At 42.1% G+C, this 19,682-nt stretch overlaps 1 protein-coding gene across 2 annotated transcripts in view; it reads left to right on the top strand.

Moving 5' to 3' along the window:
* Positions 1–19,682, top strand: part of TMEM178B (transmembrane protein 178B) — a 220,400-nt gene that overhangs the window by 97,493 nt on the left and 103,225 nt on the right. The gene's annotated exons all lie outside the window — the stretch shown is intronic.

A 19,682-nucleotide genomic window follows, 5' to 3' on the forward strand; every position in this document is an offset into this window, starting at 1 on the left:
TACAAATAAAGGGATTTCTTAAAACTCTTTTCTTATATTTTGGCCCTTTGTTTCACCATATCCAAAGAGCTTTCATCTCATTCCCAGCCTTCTTCACCCCTCTGGTATCCGCTGCTTCTCATTCCCCAGCCCCAAACTTTCTCGGTTGCTACTCAAAATGTACATTTTACCTACAAAGCCAAAGAGCCTTGAAGAAGCCCTGTCCTGTTGTATATCTCAACATCATTCTTTCTATTCTGTGCTGCCTGTCTGTGGTTCATCACAGAGATGTCATTTTTAGTGACTTATGGACTCACTTCCTCTACTAAATGCTGAGCTGTGTGTAAAGTCTCTGGTGGGGAAAGCAAGGTCATTAGCAAACTGCAGTTCAGAAAATATATAGTTTATTTAAACTTGTACCTTGCAAATGCTCAAGGTTGTAATGCTAGGTAAGCAAGACAGATCCAAGCAAAAAACTTCCTTCAATTAGTTTAAGGCTTGAGAAAGTGCTTCCTGCATTGCAGACAAAATGTAGGCGTTCATGAAGAAGCAATTATAAAGATTTTAGGAAGCAGTGATAGTCTAAATCCTATGTTGCAGCATAGATACTACTTTTTTATTACCTGGTCAATTTTGCATCAGAAGATGTATCTCTTATCTTGGGTGGTATTAGTGTTTTGACATGTCTTGATGTTGGCAATACTGTGTCCTTCCTGTGCAGTGCTGCTTTCTGACTGTCCTACAAACCTTTTGGGTCTACTGTCAATAGAATGTTCAAGCTTGCCTGTGATAGTTCCAAGCAGTTCTGAAAAGATGAGAAATACAACTTCTGATCTTCTTGAAGGACACTGGTGCATGTCCTGAGTTCGGCCTGTGATCCTGAGATCAAGTACATGATCCGGTGGGCCAGCAGCAGGTTATAACTGATTTATAAAACTGAAGATGCAGAATGTTTAAGAATGGGTTACTCTCCTTCAAATGCTGATATTAGAAAGTAAGCAAATTAAGCAGTCAGCCTTCTTCACACAGCTGAACCCACACATCCTAGCTACAACTGCCTCATTCCCCAAACTTTTTAATAGCCTGATTGCAATCCCATTTACCAATGACTCTTAGAGTTTCCCTGACTTTAGACTTATGATACATAACCTTTCACACTTTCTCAAGTCATTATAACATCTTCCAGAAAATAACCAGACTTCACATGTAGGAAATCAGCAGGAAAAGACCTTGTAAAATGTAAATGTGTTTAAAAAAAATCTTATTTCATGAAACAATAAAAAACAGAAATCAAAACTGAGGTTTTATCCCTTTACATGTGAACTTCAGGGTTCTGAGCTGTGATGAAAGGTACTTTTTCCCTCTTAATAACAATGTGTTTATTCCATGGGCAGAATGCAGTTTATGAACTCCTTAGCTATTTATTTCCTGGGGCTTGAATTGAACCAGACTGTATTTGTTCTTCAGTTTCACACCCTTGATTTTTTCAAAGGAAGTCACTTTTCTTCCTATCTGGAATGAAAATTATGAAAATGAGTCATCAGTTTCCACCTAAGTCAGAAGGCAGCCATGCAACCGTAGCTTGTGGACAGGTCAGGAGGTGTCTTGGTGGTGTGCAGGTCTGAGGGCTGGTTACTAAGATTTCATTGGTAACACCATGGGTCCCTACACTGCTGGTCAGCAGGTCCTGCACTAAATGGGTGAAAATATAGAGGCTTTTTTGACATTGGTTTTTTTTTTTTCCTCTGCAATGAGGAGTGGAGGTTGTTTGTTTCAACTGGCATATCAGAATCACTCGGCACCCCAGGGAGGAATTTTCCTACACACAGGCCAGATTTAAATATTCCTTAATTTTGTCCTGTTTCTGAAACTGTGCCTTGTGATGCCTGACAGAACAAGGATGAAAGCAGTTATAAGAGCTGCAAAATTTATGGGTGGTGCTTTGCTTTGTTGCATCTAGTACATCAATACTTAGTTCCAAGTTAGATTAGTATTGTGCTTTGTGACTGATGCCTGAGAAAATATCACTGCTTGTTTGTCCCAAGATGTTATCCATGTTTTATGGATGAATAAATACTTTGTTGTCACTTAGCAATGTTAACCACTGCTTAAGTCAAAATGTCTTCCTTGTATGATTTTACAAGCCTTTGAATATTTCATAAAGCATTTAATTTTGTTTTTGTTGATACACAAATAAAGAGTGATGCTTAAAAAATTAAGTAATGATTCAGTTTAAGAACTGAGTCTTTCAGTCTAGACTAGTAATTTCTGTAAGGGACTTTGCACCTGTAATGGCTTTGGAATTGTCACAAGAAAACCTTTTAGTGAAAGTGTATTTTATAAAAGATCCATTAGCTCTGTATCTTTGCCTTGGTCAAAAGAAGGGATTTGTGAGTGATAATAGCTGCAAAAGTATACACCTTTTTTACATCAGGTTCTGTTTTAGGGAATTAGGTTTTCAGACACTGGCAATTTGCTGAACATTTTGATGTTTCTCATCTTTGAAAAGTGCCTGTTACACTAGCAGGTGTCAAAATCTGTAGATTATATTTATTGCCCTTTACAAAGCACTTATTACTAGGATATTCGGAGACGTATGTGGAGTAAAGAACATCAGGGATGCTTTCTGGAAGGGGTTGGTGCCACTTGTTATGCTGGCATTTTACAATGTAAAATGCTTTATAACTGTGGGAAATGGACAGAGGTAATAAAAAAAATCTTTGCAGGAAAATGTAAAATATAGCTGCTTAAAACTGAGGAACCCAGGGCTGTAACTGCACCAGATGTTGCTGGGGCAATACCCATGCTGTGACTTGGAGCTGCACCCTATGGCTTAACTTCCTCTGGCCCCAGTTCATGTGTGCCTGGCAGGTAGCCCCACCTGTTCTGCTAATACTGGATCCACCTCCCCCTGTGATACTTCTTCTTGGAGTGAAAGAAGTACTGGTATTTTCTCCAGCATGGAGGAAAAGGGTTTGTTTTGTTTCCTGGGGGAATAACTGCCTGGTTGGCCCAGGCTGGGCCATGTTCCTCCTCTTATTGGGTGGCTGGATGCTCTGAGTGAGCATCCAGCTGGATAAACACACCATGCAATGGGTGAGCCATGGCTCATGAGCCAGGCATCAAGGGTTGCTGTGAATGGGGTGACATCAAGCTGGGGACCTGTCACCAATAGGCTCTGTCCTCGGCCCTTTGTTCTTCAATATGCTCATTAATGACTTGGATGCAGGACTGGAAGGGATCCTGAGGGAGTTTGCAGCAATACAAAACTGGGAGGAGCTGTTGATTCCCTGGAGAGCAGGGAGACCCTGCAGTGGGACATAACAAATTAGGGGACTGGGCAATCACCAATCAGATGAAGTTCAACAAGGAAAAGAGCCAGATTCTGCACATTTCTTAAACAAAGTACTTCCCTCTGATGGTTGGCTCATGCAAAGGCTTTATGGACAGGCAGCAACTTTCCAGTAACTAAAGGTGCTGCTTCTGCCTACACCACAGGGTCCTGCAGCTTATTTAGGAAAAAAACTCTAAAAAACGAAATACAAAAAAAAAAACCCAGACAAACAAACGCTCCTCCCCCTCAACCCCCCAAACCACCTCCATAAACAGGTAAGTAAATTAAGCAGGTTTAATAGCATCATATGTTAATGGAAACTTCTGTAAGCAATACTTTATAGATTAAAGGGGTTTGTTTTACTTCTCCCCCCCCCCCCCACCAGAAATATTGAAGAAAACTTAATTTCTAAATGAAAAGTTCCTTTTAAAACTTTATATCTCTTTTTGGAATTGTTTAAGGGTTGTTGTTAAGAGTTATTAGTAAAATTAAAAATTAGCTTCCTCTAGTTCTAACAGCACTGATTTTTGTGTACATTTATAAGTTTTTAACACAGGGAGTGTCACATGTTGACCCTTCATAAACCTGTATCTAGTGCTTGAAGTTCCTTCCAATGTAATATTCCTGAGATGAAAATAATCTTGACATTTTCCGTCCCTCCGTCCCTCCGTCCCTCCTTCCCTCCTTCCCTCCTTCCCTCCTTCCCATTGAGAGCAGGTGGATGCTTAGACCCCATACTCCTGGGTGGAATTGTCTGTGATGATGAAGTGGACCTTCATTCTGTATTGAAGGCTGATGCTAATTCCTCTCCCCCATTAAGAAACTGCCACCAAAGAGCAAACTTATTTCCTTGTGTTTTGACAGAAGATGAACAATTGCATTTGCAGAAGCAATTTGGGAGAGTGTCAAAGCTGTCAGCACAACCAGAGGTGTCTTTCACTGTGTGTTCATATACAGAAGCTTTGCATTTTGAAAGTATCAGCTGTTTCCTTCTCAAGTATGTCCATATGATCTGGTACTTGTGGAAGGATGGACATGTACAGGACTACAAGTAGCTATCTTTTTTTTTTTTTTTTTTTTTTTTTTTTCTTTTCTTTTCTTTTCTTTTCTTTTCTTTTTTTTTTTTTTTGGTAGCTTTAGAGTTGAGATGATTTTCAGCACCTGAAAGCAGATTTATCTTCAGGGAAAATGGCTGGGGGAAAGATTCTGATCCCTTGCTGCCTTGTACTATCTCTGGTTCTGTACCTCACTGCAAAAGGGACTTCACAGCACCACCATTTTGATCTGGTGACATTCTGCAGGGCCCAGTGCAGGGCTCTGCATGGTGCCAGTCTGGTTTTCTTTTTAAATAAACTGTTTTAGTATGGTGCTGTACAAGAAAGAGCTGCACCAGGATTGCTGGGGCCATCAGTTGAGCTTGGTCTCTCTTTTGATGTGTGGTACAGGACATCTTTGAGAGGTGATTCTGTCCCTCTCTTTGCTGCAGTGATGGTGGAGCTGTTTGGGTTGTTCTCCTGTCCTAGGGACGTTCTCAGCAATAGCTGGTGCACAAGGGAGGGTGGATGTGTTGTGCTTGTTTTGAGGGGTGTCTCCAAGGTGAGCTGTGCTTGCTGTTGAGCTGGCATATTTGTGGCAGCAGACAGGGCTGGGGGAGGTGATTGACTTAGGCTAAACATACAGAGAATGAGGGATGAGGTCCTATTTTTTCATGGCTCTGTAAGTCAGGCTTCTTGGATTCTACTCCTAATCCTGCAACTGTCCTTTGTGACCACAACCTTGCTCACACAACACCTTCATGCTGATGAAAAGGGACCGCAACTTATTTTGCTGTGCTGTAATGATGATAATAAAAGTCAAAATTATTTTGAGATCTCAAGCTGAAAGCACTTATGTAAAAGTAAAATGTATAATTGTTTTTTTGAAAACCAGAAAAAAATTGAATTTTTTTCAAATTTTCAAAACAATTTTCAAAATAATTTTCAAAACAATTGTTTTTAATTGTGCATTGTTTGAGCAATCAATTTCTTGCAGTAATACAGATAAAGATCACAGCTTTTCACATCACTTGAAAAAGACAGTTGGTAGCAGTCTAACAGGACATAGCTTAGAAAATTCAAGCACAGTCATCTCCACAGAAAATACTTGAGATTTTGCCCTTTTATCTTTCCTTTTCAATTTTGAGTTTCTTCCTGGCATACCCTGCAGATAATATTCCTGCCTGAAGACATGCTCCCCTTTCCAATACCCAAATTTTCATTTTCTCACATCAGTGGCTGTATATTAAGGAGTGGGTGGTAGAGGGAAGGATATTATTTGACAGCTAATATTGTAAATTCTGTCTAATATGGTTTGTATATGGAAACAGTAATAGCTACTGCTGCTGTGGTTTTGTTGCTGCAGGGAAAATGCAATAAATAGGACTTTCAGAGGAAGATCTGGCAATGAAGAAAAGCTTTGGGATTTCATTTCCTGCTCTTGTGCTACCATTGACTCTCTCTTCTCATGTTACTGAAATATAACATAGATCTAAACAGATCCTGGCATGCCATGGATGTACCATACAAAGACAATATACATGGATACTTTTTCCCATTCAAATTCATCTGTACAGTCCTTTGTGGAAACCAATGGCATGGCTTTTTTTATAATACCTTCCATTTCAAGCTGTCAAAGCACTCTCCAAAGACATGAGCTTGCTCATCTTTATTCTTCCCTGTGGTAAGTTAGCATTATTGTTCTCCTTTAACAGGTGAAGGAGATGAAATGCTCCATAACCATAACTGGAAGCCAGTAGCAAAATGGAGAAGAATGTTACATTTCTGCCCTTGTTTGCTTTATCTATCAGGCTGTACTTCTGCCTTGCAACCTTAGCAGTGTCTGCTACTGCACATCATTTATTGGTTCTGTTGATTACAGCTCCATGTTTTCCTTCTTCGCTCTTTGCCTTCACCAAGGCACTCAAGCATGTCAAAGACTGCAAGCACATATTAAGGAACAAGACTGTAAAGGAATAAGATGCAGCTTTATGGCTTATTGAAATAAAGGAATGCATTTTTTTGTGTGCTGTGGCAGTAAAAGAAGGAAACAAGATGGTGCTCTTGGTCTCCTTCCTTTCCATATATAGTCTGTGTTCCTTGAGATCCTTGGAGGAAGTGCTACCTGGCTTCTAAAGCTGCTTGACTATACCATGTGGTAACAAAGCATAAATTCTGTATTTTATTACAACACCTTTTCCTGAATAACTGAGGAATACTTGATTAGCCAGAAAGTCCTATGACATAGCCTGGAGATGTCATGAGTGTGTTAATGAGCTGGTTGGTTTGCTTTTCTCTGCCTGTCCATTGCTGTATGTCTGAAAGCAGGCAGAGAGAGGACAGTGGGCTTTCTCAGCTGGTTCAGAGTTCTTTGTGCTTATAATGTGTCTCATTTTCCACAGGGATGCCTGTGTTTTTGTGCAGCGCCAAGGTGCTTTTCAGTGAAGAATTTTTGAAGGCAAAGCTAAGGGTTGTTCCTTGAGCCTTAAAACCGTTATGGTTCAGGCAAGGCTTAACAGATGTTTTCCTTAACTGAGGTGGCCTGTCACTTCTGGAATGAACTGCAGTATCTGCACATTTAAGGCCAGTTCACATCACAGATTGGACTCTCTAGTGTTTTATGCCAGAACTTAATATTTCTCTCCTCAATCCTGAATGTTACCTGTCTACTGTTTAGTCTTTCCATAGTCTCTTAACATGACCAATGTCTTAGTTGTGAATCTCTGCATAATCTGAGACGTACAATTTCTCTGACTGCCTTCTCCACTTTCTGTAATCCAGTTGTTGGGAAAATCTCACAGTGACCAAATGTATTTGTTTTAGTAAGCAAATCTTTCAGCACCTCTGATCTCTCTAGCTGGGGTTTTCCTGATGACCGTCTCTATTAGCTGGGTGATGGTATGCTGCTCCTTTTGTGGCTACATGAAGCTGGGCCCTTTAGGATTTTTGAGGATTGGGAGTCAGTAGAATAAAATAAATAGAGAGATTATATGCAGTAACCTAATTTCTGCCTAAGATAATTAAACCAAATTTTATTTCTCTGACTACAGTGAAACAAAATGCAGCAAGGGTTTAAAAAGTGTCTTCAGAAGCCTCAAAGGTTTTTTTTTTCTTCTGATGATCTCTGATTCTGATTTTCTTCTGATGGTCCAAGGAGGCCCATTTGCTGCCTTCACTCAGGGTTTTTCTTGTAGGGACTTCTGCTGCTTTCTGTCGGCAGTGCGCCATCTGGACGCTGGCTTCTCTCCTGAGTTGCAACATTTGAACATGGGAAATCCTTCAGTAGAGGCAGCTGTGATCTGGCCAGTCCCCAGCTCTTGCTGGGGTTTTTACAATTTCACTCTTTGCAAAGGGTTGACTGACAAGTCTGAAAGATCACAACCATTGCTTTTAGTGTTGTGGCTGATCATTTTCACATGGTACCCTGTTCATCCTTGGATCATTTGCTCCTTCCCATGGCTGGACTGAAGAGTATCGAATTCAGCCTGGTGGTGCTGAGTGCACCTGTGTAAGGCTCTACAGCTGCATCCTTTGTGCCTACTCCAAATTTTTGTCCATCCTAGTGTGTAACTTCTCTCAGTGTGTTGCTGGTTGCAGAAGGGTTAACTAGATGTAGGCTTAGTCTATTCAGAGGCCCAGATGGTGTGCTTAATTATTCTGGCCAGCTCTGGCACCATCCCACTCCTGAGGGAATTAAATGAGGAATGGTGTGTCAGAAACTGTTTCTTTCCTTTCTCCCCAGAGCACTTTGGTGTTACAAGCTCCACAACACATGAGGCCTAGTTCAAACATCCCCAAGACAAAGTGGCTTTGGGGTGCTGGCTGGCCCCTAGGTTCCCAGCTGGGGTTTTACACACTCTGTGTGCCATCAGCGCTGCTCTGGGAGTGCCTCATTACAAGTGACTCCAGGACACCATTTTCTTTGCAGGAGCAGTCGAATTCCAATCCATGAGCATGGCTGTAATGCTCACAGCTCATAGACCCTCAAATACATGATCAGAGCTTGCTCTACGAGGTTTATTTTTAATCCTGTCTCCCTGTCCCTTGGTATCACATGCATGGAAACACCCTGTCTTGGTGGCTTGCCTGGCAACGTACCTGACTTTCGCCAGAACTTCGAGTGCTGATCCCCATTTGCTGTCAGAACTTGGAGCGCTGATCCCCAACTGATATCCACAGGATGTACAGTCTCTATTTTTGCTTCTTGCATGTGTGTCTCTGCAGAGCGAGGCTGAACATCAGAGAAATGCAGATGTCCCCATGGCAAGGTACAAGCCAGCTCCAGATGGAGCAGCTCAGCCTTTCCCAAGGAGTTATGGCCTGGCTGCAGTGGTTGAGTCCCAAGCTGGGCTCTCGCTTGCACTGCCAGTTCTGGTAAGCAGCTGTTAGGAGGAAGCTGGCTCTTCTTCTCTTAGCAGAGCAATGACCAACACACATCTGCCTTGATGTACTTCCCACATTCACTCTTCCCATATCCACTGGGAGTTTTAAGTGATGGAAATTCTAGAGAATGAATATTTTTAGCTGGGACTGGTGCAGTTAGTATTGCATTAAAGATTATCAGGGTACTTGAAATTTCAAAATCCTGTTTTCAGACCGAGCTTGGGAGGCATTCTGCATTTGGTAAAGATTTGTCATACTTGCTTTCTGGTCTGAAATAAAGTTTTTTCATTTTTTCTTTCCTATCCTGTCATTTCAAATAAGAGCAAAGTTAGTTATTTATTCCTGAGAAAAATAAAAGGAGAGGGTATGTCTTTTTGGTGGTAATGGTTTTCTTAAGCTGCTTTTCAGTGGTAATGGCAGATGTTTGAAAGTTGTGATTTAAGGCAGTTATGATTTAAGGCAGCTCCTCACTGGAGAATGATGTGTGGCCTTTTTCCAAACGAAATTTGGTTTGATTTTACCACACTATTAGCACTGAAAATCACATACTGAGCCTGTACTGTGAAGTGTTTTTCCTGGGCTTAAGTGTGCATCTCAGAAATGAGGCACTGTATGTGAGTGAATTAACTTCACTCTGCAGTCAACTGGCTGGGCCTCAAAAGAGCTTTAAAAGCACAGACTGTTTTTCATGTGGTCTGAAAAACTTAAGGTAAGAAAAGTGTGTCCCATAGTGCCTGCTATTCCACCAGTCAAAATGCCCTTGTTGCCTGGGGAAATGCACTCAGCTCTAGAAGTCAAGAGGGCATGAATCCTATTTCCAGGTCTGCACTTCACAACTCCAATTTAGTGTGTCTGACTGGTGCCGAGCAAGCTGGAGTTTGAGAGATGCAGTTTGTTATGGAAATAGTTGCCACTGGGGAACAGCACAGGGTCTTGATCCAAGGGCAACTAATTTTTATTTGACCACTTTAAGGGGCTTTGAAAATCCCATGCTGAATGTGTAGAGCAGAGATTTTAGTAGGAGAATTAATACAGTCCCTGAGGATGGCTGATCTCCACAATAGTGCCTCAGCTGAGGTCAGATGCAACTCTAGTCCCCAGTCTCCTCAGAAACTACCAGTAAGGAGTCTGCACACTTCTCAAACAAAATTTGGCGAGAGCACCATTCTGGTGTTTAGCCAACTAGTTTTTCTATTTTTGGATGCTTTATGTCCCTGTGGCTTCAAGAGTATCTCTTTTGATATTCTTCTTCTTTCTCATAAAGTGACCAGATATAGTCACTGTAAAAAAGTAAATGGAGAAACCCATATTGCATTTGAGTGTGAATGCCAGTGTTGTCTTGAGCCATGCATGCACTCATGTCTTTGGTCCATGCCTGCCCTGGAGGTCTCCTGGTTTACTGCAAGGACACAAGAGAGGGATCCTTTCAATAGGATTGTCTGAATTGTAGGACACAATTGCAGGGCATTAGGTGTCAGTGGAGAAGGGGAACATGTGTCACTTCAGGCACAGGTTTCTGGCTTTGTCCTCTGCAGGCTGGTCAGCTGGATATGCAGCTGGCCCCGAGTGGGACAGACAGGGTGGCTGTGAGGAGTGTGGAAAAGCCAGCAGCTTCCTTCCCTGTCACACAGAGCCTGGGAGCCTTTTGCAGCCAGCCCTGGAAGGCGATGATCGTGAGAGGGATAATGGCTTGTTTTGGGTTAATAGGTCTTGACAGCCTAATTTCCCCTGGTGAAAATAAAAGGGAATAAATCTTACAAATACTGTAAAATCAATAGCTAGCAGTGAAGGGGATGACAACAGGACCCTATATCCACAGCACATTTTTTGGTGAATTGTTCATTTCACTTTCATGCGGATGGGTTCCCTGTGGCTTTGCTAGAGCCATGTAATCCTCCATTCTCCTTTCTGTCATGCCTATCTCTTCAGTGCTCTTGTTTTACTTGCCTCTAAGTAAGGAATCTTAAGTCTTGAGGTTGTTGGAGGGTAGTGCTGCCTTGCTGGGGGAAGATCTACAGTGCTGTCACATCTTGGAGACTGCTCTTGCTTCTTCTCATTGGCATGCACAGCTAACCTGGTTACAGGTCTTTATCTGTAAATAGTTAACCTTATCCTGAACCTCCAAAATAACACAGCTGTGGGAGCCTTTGCTCACTGCTCTCCAGAAGACCATAACCTCTGCAATGTTATTGACCTGAAATATTGATGGAGTCGCCATTGGATTTTTTTGCATTCCCAAGGTCAGGGTTTAGGATTCATGCACTGAGCAGCCAGAAGCTTCTCCAGATAAATCTGCAAATCCACTGAGGATAGTCTGCACTGAGTTGGGATTGGCAGCATTACAAAACTAGAAGATCATGAAATAGGAAGCAGTAAAACAGACCTTTGTGGGGTCCTTGCTGTTACACACTTCATCAGCCAAGGCACAAATGTCTCTCTGCACAGAGTAAGCTTGAAGAGGACCTCAAGCTCCAACCTTGAGAAACTCCTGGCTCCATGGGCTGGCAGGAGCATGGACTGAGCTGTCCTCCCATAGCAATCCTGAGGAATAAGGATTGGGATAGAGTGTTTTCTTGCTATTTGATTCCTTGTGAATGAAGATTAGTGGGATGAATGGTCTCTGTTCTGTACTCTTGTGGACCCTACTTTACAACAAAGATGAAGGAACTACCTGTTTCCCAATTTTCAAATACTAAAGATTATTTAGAAGTATTATTTTAGTGGAAAAAAATTGCTATACTCTCAGAGATAAGAATCACGTAACAAGGATTTAGGAGAAACCTGTGTGAGTGGTTAATCCAACCTCTCAATTATAGGGCTTTGGCTCTTTTTTGTCAAAGTATTTACTCTTGAGTTTTGCTTAAAGTTATGTCCTTCCTTAAAATGAATGAAAATTCCCACTTTCTTCACCTTCTAGATGAAGACATTATTGGGCAAGTCAGGTGAACTCTTCCTCAGCCTGTTCCAGTTTCCCACTTCCCCACTGCTGAAGGACACCGAGAGGCAATCGGCTTTTCTTATGTCAGGGTGCTGTCCAAGTGAGGGCACTGCCTTGATCTGAAACTCCTGCCTCTAAAACAGGCTTCCTCTGTGATGTTGAACTTGCTCTCTCTTAACTCCAGTACTTCTTCTGTCAGATAGCTTTTTCCTTCTATTTCCCTTGTCTGTCTCTTCATCATGTAGTTTTTAGACTGCTTGGGCTCAGTATGTACAGCGCCCATTCAGTACTATCCTCTATTTCATTGGCATTTCTGTTATTACATGTAGAACAAAAGCACTGGTGGGAGAAGCCTTGTGAGGGTTTTTGCACTGACAGCTGATGTTCCTTTTGATATTTTCTTCCTCTGCCACCTGCTCTGTGTTCTGTTATTCCCACTCTTCCCCTGTGTATTTTCCATTTATAGTGCTGATGACTTGGTGCTATGTGTTTTCCTCTCGTTACCATCCAGGGGCTGTAGGGACACTTTGCATGGAGTAACTTAAACTGAAGTGTATTTTTAAGAAGCAGAGATATTGCTCTTGATGTTACATCATGCACACAGAGACTAAAACTGCTTTCAGGAAGGACTGGTCATTTGCTGCTTGCTGTAGGCTCTTCCTTTCCTCAGAATGAGAGACTCTCCATTGCCCTTCTACACTAGGGCAATGGAGATTAGAATTCTGCTGATTTCAAGTGGTACCAAATGAAGAGCAACATTAATGACTTAATGCACAGAAGTCTAATTTAAATTATACAGGTAGTTATGTTTCCTCATAGCATTTTTTTTGGTGCAAAAAAAAATCAAGAAATGGATTCCTTAGAGTTCTACCTCTCAGCTGTGAAAGGTAAACAAAAATCAATATGCTGTAGGCAGTCTTTGTTTTCAGAAGATTCAGATATCAGGCTGGGCAGAGAATCCCCTAGTGACTCCTAGTCATAGTACATATTTTCCTCTGGTGGAGTAACTGAGGAAATAATCATAATATTTAACAATAATGATAATAGGTGGTTCCCAAGTAGATTTTTTTCAGTCAAAGATTACAGCAATCCTTTCTTACTGATATGTTCTGATATAGGTGTTAGAAGATACAATAAGCCCATGACAGTAAAATACTTTGCAAATGTCCTTCAGCAAATAATCAGTGCCAGCCCTTGGAAATGGGATCACTAGTGATGTACTTCAGTGGTTACAGAGAGGGTTTGGTGCAGGAAGGATCTACTGGGTGGGAAAATAAATCTGTAGTTATGAAGGTATGGAAGCACTTGGCATCCTTGGGAGAGATAGAGCCTCTTTTTTTCTGTGCAGGTCATGGGAAACGAAAATGTTATCCTTGTGCCAGAGGATTGTTCATGTCAGTGGAAGTAGCAGAAGGAAAAGTAGAGGTACATAATTGGAAGTGGACCTCTTGACTTTGCACATATCTGTGAGATGTATGCAGGTCAACACTGAGTATGCACTGCTGATGGTAGTCCATGAGTTGTGTTCCAGGAATAAAGCCTCCCTGGAAGCATCTGGCTTTAATTCATGGAGAGAGAGCTGAAGTAGGTGCTTTTGATAAAACTGACTTGTAGGACTGAACCTTCCCTTCTGCTTTGGGGTTCTACACCCCAGGCACAGCAGGCTGGCATGTCAGGAGGTGGCTGCTAAACTGTAACTTGTATAAGGTATCACGAAGCATAACAGAGGTCGTGGCTCTGCTGCAAATGTGTGGGAAGCTGGGGCTGTAAAGGGGCAGCTTGGGGGAAAATGGGATAGTGTGAGTCTCATACTTGCTCTCTGAAACTTGGCAGATATGTGGAAGTCATTTGTCTTGAGTCATTCATCAGGTCAGTGACAGAGCCAGAAATAGAATCCAGGTTTTCTGATTGCTAGAGCCACCATCATATCTCCAAAACCTTATTGCCTCTCAAAAGTTACTTCAAGAGTAAGCAAAGCGCCAAGAGATCTTTAACTTTCCTACCCATACAGCTCTTTGATGTGGCCAGGCAGGTGCTCTTGAATCATGGCTGTATATTCAAAATCTGTGGCAGATCCATTTTGAATAAGAGTTGAAAATGAGTTTTTCATGTAGTGAGGATCTTTTGCTATGGAAGGCAGAGGCAGGACTGTGATACTAGAGATAAAAGGAGTTATCTCTTTGCACTGCAGTTTTCCGGGTGACCTTCATGTTAAAAAAACCACCTTGAATGTAAATCAGAAAGCCTTATGTATTTGTTTATGACTTGGGTAATGCAGTTTAAACATGTGCTTTACAGACACCTAAGAGAGACCCTCTAGGAACCGTCTGCAGGTATTGTGACTCACACTATTCAGCATAATGATGTAAAATCATGCAGATCTCACTGGTGTAGAAATCAAGCCTTGGGAGGATTTGTTAAGCAAGAACTTGAGCCTAAGTCCTCCAAATTAAATCCTTTGGGGTTTCAATCAGACCTTGTGTTCCCACTGCAGCTGCACCTGTGACTTGGTGTGGATCTCCAGCAATTTGTTCAGGTTGTGGGCTAACCATACTCCTCTTCTGAGAAGGTTGTCTTCATAGAATGTTATTTCTCTGGCATGACACTTCTCTATACAGCATCTTTCCCTTTCAGGCCTCCCATAGATTCTCAAGGAAACCTGGCTGCAGGCGAGCGCTAGGTAAGGCCCGAATAGTCATGGTTGCGATTTAAAGGGTCTTGTAAATCTTTATCATATTGATGAGTGCAGCAGTGGAAAGCAGGGAACATGAGCATGCCACTACAGGCAAAGCAATACAGAAAGTGTTCATTTTGCTTTCAGCAATGAATATTGTGCTCAGCAGCATTTTTACATCACTGTGGGGTATTCAGTGCTGCCTGGTATCGACTGCATCCATTCCAAGGTAGCAGAGGCTGAGCACAGCCTGTGGGTGCCCTCCTGCCATGCTACACCATATCTGGCACTGGTAGGGGTGAGGCAAAACCTGTCCAGTTCAGTGCTCCTCTGCTGCATCCTGTGTATCCATTAAACACAGGAAATTTAAAGATTTTGGCTTGAAATGACTTCCTTGATATTTCTAAATCCCCGCAGGATTTGGGGAGGGGAGGGGACAATGAAATGCATTTTTTATGTGTACTATTCTATTACTATTTAACCTGAAAGAAGGTTAATTTGGAATTGGGGTTTCAATCAAAACTAAGTGCCAACAGAAGTTGAAACAATGCTTCTGCGATGGGACATCTGTTCTGATGCTGTCAGGCCTGTGCCCCCCCCCAGCCCCCACCCCAAGTGGGATCTCATGTCTCATTGGCTTTTGCTGACTTGAAACCTTTCTTTCTATTTACATCTTAAACGAGTATTTGTCTTGATTTGGCATTTATTGACTGCTAAATATTTAAACATGCTTAATAATTCCTGAAATGAAACAATTTTCTTGTAAATGTGGGACTTCTAGTCTCAGCAAGGGCAGGCATCAGCAGTAAAAAGATAAAAAGCCCAAAATAGGGACAACGTTAGTATAAAAACCACGGTTCCATGTCTCAGTAAACATGTTGAGCACTTGTCTTTGCACTGGCAGTAGCAGGGCAAAGGCTCCTCTGGGAATGCCATGCTTCACTCAGCTCTGGTGTCAAAGGGCTGGTTACAGTCCTGACACCACCCCCTTGACTATGGCAGCGAGGAGGGCAGGCAGGAATGGCTCCCTCTCACCCTGTCCCTGGGGATGTTGGGTGCCATCTCTGCCTGGGCACCAGCAGTGCCTCCTCTGCAGGGGTGTGGTAGAAGGTGATGATGACATGGCCTCTGGCATGGCAGCTTTTGTCGCTTCACAGTCTCCTCACAGATTTCACTTTCTGACCTGACACTGTTTCCTTCAACTCTCTCCAAGCTGTAATTTATCCCTTATTGTCAGCTCTCTGCTCTAGCTCCATTTGGGTAGAGCTCTTTCTGAAGGCAAATTCCTTGAGCCCCCATGTGTCCCTGCCACTGAAGATGCTTCCAGCATGAAATTTCTAGCCTCTCACCCTGCAAGCATGGGCTGTCCAGAGAACTGTTTTATGCAGAAGTTCTCTCCCAGTCTAGTTGGAGTAATCCTGAGAAGGTTTAAAACAAAACAACAACAAGCACACAAAAAATATTCTGTAGAACAATTCTGCCTGTGCTAAGTTAGTTCTGCATCATGCAAATTTACTTAATGGGGCATGAGAGATTGCCAAATTCAGTGTAAGTAGCAGAGAACTCCTCTATAGAAATAAAGACATGGAAATAGCTTTCCATCAGGAAGCAGCTATGAGTTGTACTGCCACAGTGTACCCTAATGCCTGGTCATCACCTTTCTTTTCCATTTATGCTTTCCAATGTACTCAGTGAATTCAAGTGGTTGTGAATCTTAGGAATCAAGATGTTCAGTTTGGCCACTTTCAGGCCTCTGGGGTTCAGACAAAGAGCTCAATATAAAAATAATAGGATATGGTCCCATTTATCTAAACAATGGAATTGGGAATTCTTCATAGCTGTTTGCAGTGAATTTGTTCGTATTGCAACTGTCTGTCAGAGTAAGGTTTGAGCAGATGTCATTTCCAAACTTGGAGAGTAAACCCAGGCAGATGGGAATGATGGGGCTGCAGTGGTTTCCCCACTTAAGTGGACCCCAGGACTTGGAGGTGTGCTGCAGAGTGCACCTTCCCTTCAGTGAAGATGAAGCCAGAGAGAACTAATTCAAATGTGGTTTTCTACCTTTTTCTATAGCTACTAGGAAGTATTTTAAGAGCAACATGTGTCCTTGCTCAAATCCAGCGACGAGTATTTTCCACTTGCTGAATGCTTTCGCTTCACAAATCTATTGCTCCTCTTGGCTATTCAGTGGAGCCTAATAAGCCCTATCCTGAGAGCTATTTATCTATGTCTTGATGCTGGGAACACTGACACTCAGACTGGAGAGTGTGTGCTCTGCATGCTGAGCCATGTGCTCAAACAGCACGCTGCAAAATATATACCCTATCATCTGTGCAGGCACACAGTGAGCCTACATAAAAGAAAGGAGGGGGAAAAGCCTACAGGATAATAATCAATTGTTTAGCAGCCAACACTCAAGAAACTCTGGCTTTTCTAAGAGCAAAGAGTGAGAAACCCTCCCTGCTCTGCAAGCAACTGTGGTTGTGATAAGGGAAACATTATTGGTGGTTAATGTTTCAGAGCAACAAGGATACTTCTATCAGTTTTGAAGTTCATATGACTAAATACAAACCTTGAAATAAAAAAAAAATCCTTGGAGGTTTTGGAGAAGTTTAGATTATCAATTTGAAGCTAAATTTTAGAGATTCTAATCCCTGTGCATTTGGAAGGGTCTGGAACTTGAATTGAACCTTGCAGCTTTGAAGCACCTTACACTTTTTTTTTTCGTGTTCCCCCTCCATTTTTCACTCCCTGTGATTCATCTGTGATCTCCAAATGTCTAATCCATTATCCATTGGAGGCAATATAAATTTCTAGTAATATCAAATATCACCGGTTAATCTTGTTAATGATTGCTTTGGATTTTTTGTGTTTTTCCATTGCTTGAGCATTACAAAAAACCTGTACCACACCCTGGGAATAGACCAGTTGTGATGGTCTCTGTTGCATACATAGACTTTGTAAGCCTTAATATTGTTACAAGGAATAGAATCTTTATATTTTTAGTTTGTGCCATTTAAAATTCTTTAACTTGAAAAAAAAAGCTGATTTCTTTATCAGTCTGATAGGCTATAACTGAGATTATCTTGATAGCTACATACTGAACTTGTAGTGTCACAGGGGTTGCAGTTGCCACACGTGTTTTTCACTCAAACCTACCAGGACTAGGGAATCTCTGGTGTGCATACTAATGAGCGATTTGAGTGCCAAATCTCTTTTGGGCATGGGAGGGCTAGACATTCAGGGAAAGAAGAAAAAAATGGAGCAAGGCTGGATTTTAGCATTCTTTGTCACTTGGGCTGCTAGGGCTTTGTGGCTGCTTCTTTTGTGGTTGAACATGCCACCACAACACCAATGAGTGGCACCTCTTGGTCCCACTCTCCTCTCTGGCAGATATGAGGACCTGTGTGGGGGCCAGTGGAGCTCCATTCCCAAGCAGGGGATTCAGCCCTGGACTAGAGGCTCCCCACGTGTGCCTTGTTCATGTTGGGGACTGACACTGAGGAAGGAGACAAAGGGACTGGTAGCAACAGATTTGGCAGAATTGGCAAAACTAGTGGGCTGGGAGAGCTATGCAAATCTTGACACCTTAATTAATGTGAGTTGGCTCTCTCACAGGCCTGAATCTTGTGAACTGTCCCACCTCCCTTTGCTCAGTTTCCATAGGCTGAGCTGACATGATTTCAAACCTGTTCCTCTGCATAGATTTCTGTACTGTCCCTTCCTTTGACTCCTCTGGCACATAAGCACTTCCAAGAGTCTTAGGTCTTAGGGCCAGTTCTGGTCCTCACAAAATATACCATGTAAACCCATCCTTTCCCAAGTCTTCAGCTTTATGATTGCTCCAGCTGATGGCTTATTGCCCTGGAACATTTGCAATACTTAATGCGCTGTCTGAGAGATTCCAAGTCAGTATCCTTCAGCTCACACATCACCAGACCTGACAAAATCAATAAAGTACTAAAAACATTTCTTTGCTTCAGCTTTTTCATTCTGATGGCATGTTTCCTGTCTTTGGGGTTCTCCTGTAAGACCAGGATCCTTCCTGTTTTTCTGTACATGACCTCTCCTCTGTAGTGGAATATCTGTGGCATCTTCTAAGAGGGTGATGAGTAAAATTTGCCTTTAAAACTTGCTGTCCTACTTGACAGTAACATCTTGGCCAGCATGGTTGACTGATCACACTGCCTCACCAGCTTCTGTTTAATTACCAGCTTATCAAAGTGCATGTTTTTTCCTGATCTGACTGTCATTTTGGCTTAAATTGTTTCTTCTAGAAAAAAAAATTATCAAGGTTTAATGGTTCTTTTTTTTTTTCAGTCCAGTCCTGCCAGCCTTACAATTTCATTTAAAGACAGACATCTAAGAAGAAAAGAGGCAAGCAAGCTTCTTGCACAAAAGCTGTTTGGAGTTTGAAAGCAAGTCTCCAATATCAAGCAGAGTTCTGAGACAGAGGAAGCAGATATCACTGCTGCCGTTAATAAGATAAAAAACCCAATTCAGAATGGCCACAGCAGTCAGAATTAGTCCGGAGGCCTAGGGGGAGTTGCTGTGTGAGATATTTTTGCTTTTTACGGTCAACTACAATGTGGGTTATGTTAGGATTGTGACAGATCAGTATGCCATTCCAGCATTATTCTCCTATCCTATTTTATTGGAATTTTAGTCAGTGATGGCTAATGAAATTAAGCTCTGGCCCTCTTCTTTGCAGCAGTCCAACTGTGCATGCAGTGGTTAATTTGATGGGATGTAATGAGAGAAATAAATTCTCTGAATTTTGCTGATGGCTGCCAGAGTGCCCCAAGCTCCTCGAACCCAGTGTGTGGCTGGGTGCTCTCATTTCTTCAGGGACAGCTGTCTTCATTCATTGGCTGCTTTGTATCTGATGAAAGAAAGAGGTTCTCGAAGAATGCACCTCAAATAGGCCATGAGATTTGAGGCAATTTTTTTGCTTCAGGGCCTTCTTTGGGCCACAAGGAGTCAAAAAATAACAGCGAACAGGGTTAGTAGAACAGCTAACCTTTGTTCTACATTTTTAGGAGCAGAAAGAAGGTCATTGCCCTTAACCTTATCTGCCATTCCTAGCCAGGGTTTTTTGTTAACTCTTACCATTTTCACTGTGCATTTGCCACAGCATTATCTCTCTTACGCTGCTTTTTCCTCAGAGCCAGTGAAATAAAAGAGAAAAAAGATGTTTTAATTCCTAGCCAGAGGGGAAAGTGTTATCTCTAAGATGAGTGTGGAGAGTCTAAAAACATGAAATGAGCTAGCTTTGTAGGGGTGCTGGCTGCTTACTCTTTTTGGTTCTGGTGCTCTCTGACACATAAAGAGCTTTACCCA

This window comes from Motacilla alba, chromosome 1A (assembly GCF_015832195.1).
Source record: "Motacilla alba alba isolate MOTALB_02 chromosome 1A, Motacilla_alba_V1.0_pri, whole genome shotgun sequence".
NCBI classification, from domain to species: Eukaryota; Metazoa; Chordata; class Aves; order Passeriformes; family Motacillidae; genus Motacilla; species Motacilla alba.